Below are 11240 nucleotides of genomic sequence, written 5' to 3'. Positions count from 1 at the left end.
CCCCCCCCCCCACTGATCCAGGAGGGGGATGAGCCACCATAGCCCCCCCTGAATACGCCTCTGGATGATAACATAGATCTGTTTTAAGAAATTTACAAACATATTTCAAAATGGAGTGAGATTTGAAACAAAACTAATCAGTTTTAAAGATAAATTCCTTTAGAATTAGAAGTGCCAGGCAAAATCAATGAATTGATTAAGCGACTAAATAGTATTTACATATAAACTACATAGAAACGTACAAAAAATTTTGATTTTAAATCGTGAAAGTTTCGAAGTTCTACCTGAAGACGACATTTACATGGGTCTTTAGTCTATTTTTTCTAGTCTTTACTTTCCAAACGAAATCTTTTCATGAAATTATTTCCAAACCAAATTAAACCTTATGGCCCAACCTGTCGTCGTTCCCTTAGTCTGTTCCACTTTAGTATTTATTCACTTTGTATGTCAATAGGACGATAGCAATCAATTGATCAATGTCTCGAACAGGACATAATCCACACGGCTACAATTCCGTGAACTATCAAAGCCATTACCACTGGGCGCAATCTTGTCAACTATGTCAACCGGACAATAGAAATCAATGGACCAAGCTAAAACTCAAGGCAACAATATAAATTCGTATGTTTCAAAGAAACCAAATTACTCTCAACACTTTAATCAAAGCAGAGTTTCTCTATTAACTTAGGTAAACATATTTCTTTAGGTTAGATATGAATTGAGTCCTTAACACATGATTATATAGAACATAGTTAAGACATCACAATATGGGTATGACGTAGTTATATATATCTACGTACATCAAACTATGGGTCTTTATATTTGCTACAAGTCCAGCAACCTTTCAAAACGCTCCCAACCGACCCATTTGGATCATAAAACACTTAGCAGGAAATAGTATGCAGTTCACTATACATATTTTTAAAAAAAAACTTTTGGTGTACATTCTGGTTGAAGGAGGGGCACGAGAAGCCCTGAATTTCCGATGCATGGATACATATGTAGAGCTGGGCGTGTTCCTACTTTTTTGAAATCTTTCGTTTTAGAATGAGTTGCCTTCAGCTTGATTTTTCGTTCGTTCGTTCTTTTCCCAATCCTCATTCTGCTCCGTTGAATTCTTTGGGTTCTTGATTGGGAACTGTTCCAGACGTTCATTAACGGTAAATAGTTGTTAACATTAAAATGAATGTGATAGCATGTGTCACATGTCAATATTTATCAAAAATGAAAATTAAAATGTTTATCATTTTTCCCACTGGCCTTAAAATGTTGGTCTAAGAACATGTAATAAACTCATCTATCTCAACTATCTCCCCTCCTCTTCTATATGAGACCAACATTTAGATTTAGAATGAGTTCCTGATTTAGAACGATTCCAGGCCGTTCTTTTCAACCAATTACTGTTCGTTCGACGTTCTTTAATTTATAGATCGTTCCAATATTTTTCAGATAACGTTATGCGTTCTTTTTTTAGGAATGATAGCATCGTTCTTGATAATTCCGTTCTTTCCCATGAAAGAACGATCGTACCCCAGGAATGACGCCCATCCTTAACCGTACGCAGGTACTATGTGGTCCAGTTATGGACAGGAACTTACTTCTTGTGCAGACAGATTAATATTTATAGGACAATTCAATACTCTACTCTGCAGGGATAAATATTGCTTCAACCCTCAACATTTAAGTTGTAAAAAATAATGATTAGGTTCCTAAACCAAATAAAAACACAAAACAAAAATATTTTTCATCCCTGTTTTACTCCTGATAACTCCTACTGTTTTCTTAAGGTTAGCATGGTCATTTTAAATATAGGACTTCATGCATACTACTTCCTCTATACTCCTATACATACCGTCATAGGTACTTAATCATATATTTATCTAGCTTGGGAACCCAGCTTGGTCTGGAAACTTTACTTCCTCTATACTCCTACATACCGTCATAGGTACTTAATCATATATTTATCTAGCTTGGGAACCCAGCTTGGTCTGGAAACTTTACTTCCTCTATACTCCTACATACCGTCATAGGTACTTAATCATATATTTATCTAGCTTGGGAACCCAGCTTGGCCTGGAAACAAAGTTTTCCCTACCGCTCTTGGATCTACAGAGTTATCCAATACAAATTTGTGGCAAATCGGTCAAAAGGTTCCTGAGTTATGATCGGACATCCGGGCAAACAGAGATGGGCAAAGAGAGATTCTTTGATAATGAATCGTTTATGTCTGCACTCTGAACATGAAAGAGGTTGTTTCTAAGCACTTAAAGGTCCTTAAATTAAAGCTGCCCACGACGCTGTAAAAACTAAAGATAAATGATCCTGGTCCGATTATACCAAGACAGATTACAATTATTTAAACTCAGATCAGAGCAGATATAAGAAAATTATGCAACTTATGTATCAATTTCTCCTTTTTGGGAATACAACTGCATAAAGTGTGTAATTTGAAGCAGGCCCTTAACCAGGGGGGGTCGGGTGCAAGGGGTCAGGTACACCCTCCTTTCTCCTAAAAGGGGGTGCAACAGCGAATTTGCATCCCCCCTTTTTTACATACGCTGCTTGGTAGTTGGTATATTCTGCTCTGGAAAAATCTGGATATTAGTTTACAAAGTGTTCAGCAATTATTATCATTCTGTTTGATACTTTAGAAACTATAGCGTTCTAAACATAGAGAATAGAATATATATATAAAGAGGAATTTACTGGAAAAAAGTGTAAAACGGCCATTTTGTTGTACTGTTTCCATACTGCAGGTGTACTTCACATATTTATGCTATATAACCTGTTGGGCCCTGGAATATCATTTTATAGAAAATCTAAAATTCATTTTATAGAAAATCTAAAATTATTGTTAAAAGAAAACCAAATTATGAAATAGGCTGGTTTCATAATTGACCAATGATCACTTCACATAGACTCTATGCCTTCCACTTTACAAACGATGATTTTCCGTTATAACTATAAATCAAATGATGTTTTTATTCATCTAATTCATTATAAAGTTTATTTAACAGTTTAAAAAATTCGAAATTGAAATGGATAGTCTAGGGAACATACTGTATTAATGTACTCTACTGCATATAATTTGTGAACATTTACATGATTTGTACACTTTAAACTCCCTTTCAGGCTGAAAGGGACTGAAAAAATTCATACCGAGAGATTCTTTTAATTCCTCTCTATATATTCTTTTCTCTATGGTTCTAAACAATTGTTAAAGCTGTTCCCGCAGACCAACCAAACTAGACCTTCTTAGAAAAATATTTGTCCTGATGTAAAACATTCAAATCTGTTCTTGAGAAAAATGATTCAGTTATTCTTTTTTTTCTAACTGAAAGTTGCGAATTGCGGGTTTCTTTATTAGTTATTAGCGTATTGATGCAGCAAAAACTGGGAAGGGAATTGAGATAATATAGTTATTTTTCAAGACACAAAAAAAATATTGTCCTGTTTAAATCCAATGAAGTGCAAGAAGGTATGTTGTTGTTGCTTTGATTTGAATTTACGGCGAAAGTAAAATTACCGGGTCGACTTTTTACCTGCAGTATTATAATATTACATACAATGTAAGGCAACCCGGTACGCCGAGTGAATGATCTAGAGAAATGTATGTGCCGTACAAAAAAAAAATAAACGTGCATGATATCAAACGTAGAAAGTCGCTTTTCTTTCAAATCATAAAAAGTGGACGTTTGACCAGTTCTAACTCAGCATATTGTAAGTTGTGCTGCTGAGTGTCCCATGGACCCCAGTAAACACGGGGATTCTCTAACTCAGCATATCGTAAGTTGTGCTGCTGAGTGTCCCATGCATTGGACCCCAGTAAACACGGGGATTCTCTAACTCAGCATATTGTAAGTTGTGCTGCTGAGTGTCCCATAGACCCCCGGGGATTCTCTAACTCAGCATATCGTAAGTTGTGCTGCTGAGTGTCCCATGCATTGGACCCCAGTAAACACGGGGATTCTCTAACTCAGCATATTGTAAGTTGTGCTGCTGAGTGTCTCATGGACCCCAGTAAACACGGGGATTCTCTAACTCAGCATATTGTAAGTTGTGCTGCTGAGTGTCCCATAGACCCCAGTGTAAACCCGGCGATTCTCTAACTCAGCATATTGTATGTTGTGCTGCTGAGTGTCCCATGGACCCCAGTAAACACGGGGATTCTCTAACTCAGCATATTGTATGTTGTGCTGCTGAGTGTCCCATGGACCCCAGTAAACACGGGGATTCTCTAACTCAGCATATCGTAAGTTGTGCTGCTGAGTGTCTCATGGACCCCAGTAAACACGGGGATTCTCTAACTCAGCATATTGTAAGTTGTGCTGCTGAGTGTCCATAAATCTTTGGAATGGGAAGACGAATTTTTACCAATAATTGTGTTTATTTCTTAAGTTGTTAAAAAAAAAATGGTTTACCAGCAGCTTAGTAATCAACTTATTAAGTACAATGATCTGTGTACACTGCACAATACCTGTGTTTCATGTTTATTGGACCATATAGGATCATAGCTTGAGTAAAACAGTCTTCAGCCTATTCCAAAGATTTATGGATCTCTCTTTACCCATCATGTTTAATGAGCCACTGTGTATCAATATGATCATTATTTAGATTTATATTTCAGATAATCTAAGAGATAAACTGTATACAGCTCCATAAAAATCAGTACCTGCATGAATTGCATTCCCCGACCTGTTTACACTGCACTCACATAGAAGTAGCGGTGGACTTCGGTTTGTTTTTAAATGTTCAAAGATTTTCTTATTTTTCAACTGCTCCACACGCGAATCATAATATGTTGGCATACTTCAGAATTGTATTTTAAAAGTTTCTTTTTATTGATTTTATCAAAAGGATTTGTCTAACTATTTAAATTTTTTTCACTAAGAAAGTATTTATAGCTCTTCATGTATCTAACCATTATTTCCGATAGCCCACTGTATAGCCTAAACCTTAAAAAACCCTCTAAATTCTATCTGTAAGTCAATAAAGATGTTTAAATTTTAAAATATGATAAACATCTAAGATACTCGTGCAGAGCATCTTAAAAGTCAGAAGGTTTTTAATGTTAAAAACGATAAAAATAAAAAGTTCTAGTATAATTAGAAAAGGTTCAATCATTTTCAGATTTTGATACATTTCTTACCACTGGTGGCACTAGTATTTACATTGTATGGTTTTTGTTCTATGTAACTGACCAGCTTTGAAACCCAGCTTTGCTGGAAAACTAAACTTTCGCTGAAAATGTCGACTAACTTAACCAAGCACTTTTAAGCCAAGAATATTTCCGTGGTTCTACCTATAGTCCCCAATCCAAATTTAAGGCAACTTGGTCAAAAGATTAATAAGCCATAATCGGATATCAAAATATGATCATTAGAGATGTAATTATGAGATTATCGGAAGAATAATTCTTTTTTAAATACATAGGGAAGTATAGTTTTATATGTTTTAGAAAAAATGTACAAGTTTTGTATGACTGCATAGGATGCATGCATTATATATAGACTTAATTTAGGATCCGTGGGCGATGATCCCCTTATATATGTTCATTAGAGATACTGATATTTTTATTTTAAAAATAGATTTATGCGCAGTTTTGGGGAGATAAATATTTATGAAATATTAAGTTCAAAGGATGCGGCTGAACCGATCGGGCCCACACTTTTTGCGGGACCTTACATGGCCCAGGGAAGGTTAATTATTTTTTTTTAAAATTTTGAAAATTCACAAAAACATCTTTGGTATTGTTTTTTATTGTACGAAGAGAAAATGCTCTATAGATAGAGACCCAGTTTAAATAAAAGCCAAGCATTTTATATTTTTAAAACAAGAAAAAAAGCTATGCTCAACTCTATCCATATATATAAATAGTCTTTTATAAATGTTCCAGGTGCATGTATTGTATTTGTATACACTGTCCAGTAAGGAGTATTAAATACACTTGAGCGAACCAGTCATAACTCATGAGTACTGAGTACTCAAATTTTAGATTGAAATCTAGCATTTTTAAAAAAAGATCTCCCTTTTCTGCCAAACTGTTATTACAAACATTTTGTTTTTGAAATGTTAATATATCTATACAAGTGCAACCTTCCCAATCCTTGGGTGGAAAATAAAAACTGTAGGAGTTACAGGGACACAAAGTTTCGCATGGAATGAAATTTTTCCACTCATTATTTTGAGATTGCAAGTAAGATATATGTTTAACATAGGATTGCTAAAGATATTACTTTTACATAGAACAAGTGCTTAAGAAGGGAAAAGGGGAATGAATTAATAAAGCCCAGGACCGAATTTAATGAAAATTAACTGCCTACCACCAGTTCAAATTTCAATTACCGGTTCAAATTTCAATTGCCGGTTCAAATTTGAATCACAGATTGAAATCCTTTCTCAATCTTTAACTTTTAACCAGCAGTAGACAGTTCAGCAATATAGCTAATATTCATTAAATTTGGTCCCAGTAAATTAAAAAGAAATGGAACCAGAGTTAATGAATATCAAGTTGTAAGTTAGCTGAGTAGACAAAGCTATTCTTGTGCGGCTCTGCTCAAGTTGAAGAGAAGGGGTTCAACTTAGTCTACGTAGTTCAACTTAGTCTACGTGGTTCAATTTAGTCTACGTAGTTCAACTTAGTCTACGTGGTTCAATTTAGTCTATATGTAGTTTAACTACCTATTGCTATGCATACATTTTTATCTCCAAAACCAGAACCATGTAGCTTTGTGTAAAATGAGCTAATTAATAAAACTCAAGAAGCATATCCAAATTTGAAGCGAGGTCTACCTAAGGCAAGACGGGACATAACACCATTGTGAACCGATCAAAAGGAATATTGCTCGAAAGGGCGGAAATAGGGCGGAGGAAATGCAACTTGAAGGGTGGCAAATCCAAAGGCGAATAGGCTAGATAAACACTCTATTCTTCATGCATACATAGATGAAAACTCCTTCTTGAAAAAATGTATATTTCAGTAACATGGTTTCCTACAAAAATACAAATTGTTATTGACGTACATGTATATAAATAATGATTGTTAATAAAGATTTAACCAGTTGGGTGTAACTAAATACATGAATATTGTTGTAAACGAACAATTGGTTAAAGAAATATGTATCATTGAGAATTGAACAAAGGCTTAAAGGTCCTGATGTGAATCGGCAAATAAAGGTTTAAAAGGTACTGTTGTGAATTAAACATAAGGAACTTACGATCTAAAATAGTATAGCACGGGAATAGTTGTTTGAATTGAAGTCTAAAGCAATTTAATCTTCTGAAATAAATATTCATTTGGTTAAAGGAATTTCACTGTTTATTCGTAAATGATTTACTGAAATTATGTTTAAATTGGTTCTTTTAATGCACTTTAAGTTTTATTAGCTCCCTGAGGCTTTTGTTTACATTTACGCAGAGACCTTGGAAATGTTTGGTTTGGAAAGTGAACGGAGGGTTCAACGGAGGTACAATTTGTCAGAGACGACCTTACAACAGAGTAAATAATGGGGTATGGTTCACAACCATATATAAGGGGATATTCTAGTGCAGTCAGTTCGGTTCCGGTATAAACAGCACCTCTCTTCAAATATGCCGATCCCAAGTTAAAGTTAAGCCTTCTGCCCTGAATGTGGTCTATATATGGCTTATTTGATGATTTGGCAAAGAAAAACAGAAGTTTATAGTTGCAGGGAAACATGTATATAAGGGAACAGATGGTAAAAATTCAGGACCACAGTCACTGAAGTCCCATCCTTTGTGGGTAACCCTTTATCAATTCTCCTGATATAAATACTCTATAGTGACAAGATATCATTTCTATTTAAAGCTTGTCATCATCTGTGCAAACTTTAAGCTGCAGGCTTATTGATTATTGGGATCTGTGCAGTACTATACTGCTCAGCTACAAACTTAAAGTTGCAGGAGCTGCAGGCTTTTAAGGAATTATTGGGATCTGCGCAGTACTACTACTCAGCTACAAAATTAAAGTTGCAGGAACTGCAAGCTTATAAGGTATTATTGGGATCTGTGCAGTGCTACTGCTCAGCTAAAAACTAAAAAGGGAATGGAGACGTAATTTCAAGTGACATTTTTTTTAGAATTAGTATTCTTTTCACTAAAATTTGATTCTTTTCCTGAATCAACATATTTTGTATGCAACTAGCGCTTCCGGTCGAAAACAAAAATTTAAAGTCAAAACATTTTTGTTGTTGATTTTTTTAGCCTATATCACCCCCAGGCAAAGTTAAGAAGTTAGAGATTATGAGAATGAAATGAATATGAAGAAGCACACAATGAATATTCAATTTCAATATTTTTAATATTTTTCCTAAAATGAAACAAAACAAATTTAAACCACACCATTAATGTAAAAAATATTAATTGTAAACAATAGCAAAGAAATTAAAAATGCTCATTAAAGTGATCCATTTAAATTGCGGAATTAGAAGACGACTGTCAGGCGTAAGGTATGATTTATGCCAAATAAGCATGAAACACAATAATTGTGCCTAAGCTACTGGTAAAACTATAATGCTTTTATGAGAACATCAAACGTACACATTAAACGTTAAATAAGTTTTACGGGTCTCACTGTATCTAAATTGTTTAATTGTATTGTATTTTTATACTGTTTATCTGCAAATCTTTTGTCTTAACAGTCGGGTGTCAGTCTTAAAATGTCGGTGTTCTGCATTTTTTACATTTTCAATACGCCAGCTTGCACTTTCTTATCTACTTTATACTAAATAAAGCTTTAGATAGAAGACCTAATATAGATAGTGGCGGGGGGAAGGTAGACAAAAGTAAAAATGTTCACAATTGAAAAAAAAAGATAAAATCCTAGAAGTAATATAAAGACCATAATATTTAGTTAATGTTTTTGTAAAATTAGGTTAAGACAGTTTTATGCTGATACATTACATTTTTATATATAATATATATAATATATATATATATTATATATCTATATATAAATTTGGATTGTCTGTTTAGGTGTCTGTTGGTATCCAATAAACGTCAAAACGGCTGAACCGATCGGGCCCAAATTTTTTGTGGGACATCACGTGACCACAGGGAAGGTTTATGAATGATAAAAATTAAAAAAATGTGTTTTAAAGGTTTTTAATTTTGTAAAATAAATTAAATTCTTGAAAATCCGCGAGTTTTTTTTTTAAAATCCGCAACATTTTTTTCTTCTTTGTATTTAAATGTAAACAAAAAGAACATGTTCACAATTTAAATAGAAGATGGGCGCGAAGCACCCTAAAAGCCTAGTAATAAATAAGCCAGAACTTTTTTGTTGTGAATCTCGGGATCAAACAGTGCCATCTTATGCACTCCACAATATCCCTGCTGTTACAACTTTGATTGAATCATTGATCCTCAACTTTAAAAGTAGCCTGCACATTCTATATTGAGCGTTCAAGAAATATCCACACAATAGTTCCGATCTTATGAATGTTATTACCTTTATGCTTAAGATGGTATATTTTTAACCAAAACAAAATTGGAATTTTAGTTACTGTGAGAAATACTAAACTTTAACTTCTCTTCCTGAATATCCCCGCTCAAGCAAAACTACAAAGTACATCCCTACTCTCCGCTAAAACCAAATATTTCTTCGGTCAGTAAAATGTTTGATATTAGAAGAACGAAGTTTGGATTTCTTCTGTTAAATGTTTGTGTGTTTTTTTATCCCGGAAAAAGATCTTTTTTTCTTGGATTTTTTTGGGGGGATTTGACGTATATGATAGTTTAAATTCTGTCAAATACAAGATCAAGGTGTCTATCAACAGAAACTTTAATTGAATTTTTTTTGTTGGAATTTTGACATCCTTTCCTGCACTGTCCAATTGCTAATGAAACTCAGTGGAATAAACTTCACGCAACCTCTTTTGCGATTCGAGGTTGCGTGAAGGTTGTAATTTCAAGTGATCTGTTGTTAAAAGAAGGACATGTTCGATTCACAACAGCACCCTTAAAAATATTTCTGATCAAGCAGGAATGAGATATCATTTTTTCTAGATAAATAATTGATTAATTTCTCTATAAAAGTGGCTTTCGGATTTTATGCTGCAGAGAGAATGAAGGAAATAGTCGGAATTCAACACGTAAGAAAAGCGAATCAACCTTCCTAATTGTTACTTAGGTATATGTTATGTTGAAATGTTAAAATGTCGAAATGTTAAAATGTCGAAATGTTAAAATGTTGAAATGTTAATAAAGCACTTTTCTCATAAATATATTTAAGTTCGCTACAGCTGGACAAACGGCTAAACCAAATTGGCTGAATTTTTTTGAAGGAATCCACGGGGACCCAGGGGAAGACACATTTATATGAATATAAACCTGGGCAACACCGGGCACTTTATAAACTAAGACAACTAAATCAGCGTATTTAAAATGAACTAATAATAATGTAACTGACTAATTATCCATTTCTATTTAAATGTTGCAGAAACAGTAGACGTAATTTTAGTGACTCTTATATGCTAGAGAGGCATGTCCGATTCACATCTTGGCTGATCAAGGATGCATGAGATATCCTTTATTTTCTCTTTGAAAATTGATTATCTATAATTGTGGTTTATAATCTGTAAATCTCATTTCTGCTTCAGAACAAACACTTTGCTAATTATAAAGACGATGCAATAGAAATTTATTTGACTATGTGTACACCTTAACAGCTGTATCTTTGACTATGTATACGCCTTAACAGCTGTATCTTTGACTATGTGTACGCCTTAACAGCTGTATTTGAATATTGTGTACGCCTGTACAGCTGTATTTGACTATGTGTACGCCTTAACAGCTGTATCTTTGACTATGTGTACGCCTAAACAGCTGTATCTTGGCGTTATGGGTTATTTTGGTTGCTTGAGCGTTCAACAATCAAAATAAAAACCTTAGTTATTTAATACAATGTTTTGTGCTAAAAGTGAGCTTAAGTCAGTGATATTAATTAGTATTTTAAAATTTGTTTAATAATTTGTTGAATATGAGGATCGTCTTGTGAAATATAGCTGAATTTGTAATAAAGTTACGCATCTCTTTTGTATCAAAAAAGCCAATAATTGTTAGTGAAAATTTTTCCAAAGTTCAATGGAATGGGATTTTAGGCTATGAATAAGGGAGGACAACAGAAATTTCCAATATTAAAAACGGTAAATAATTTTTGTCTTCTGTTTAATCTTAGGCAAAGAAATAATATCGCATGAATTAATGTATTTTTCTTACTT

This window comes from Eurytemora carolleeae, unplaced genomic scaffold, assembly GCF_000591075.1.
Source record: "Eurytemora carolleeae unplaced genomic scaffold, Eaff_2.0 scaffold89, whole genome shotgun sequence".
NCBI classification, from domain to species: domain Eukaryota; kingdom Metazoa; phylum Arthropoda; class Copepoda; order Calanoida; family Temoridae; genus Eurytemora; species Eurytemora carolleeae.
This window is presented reverse-complemented; position numbering follows the sequence as displayed.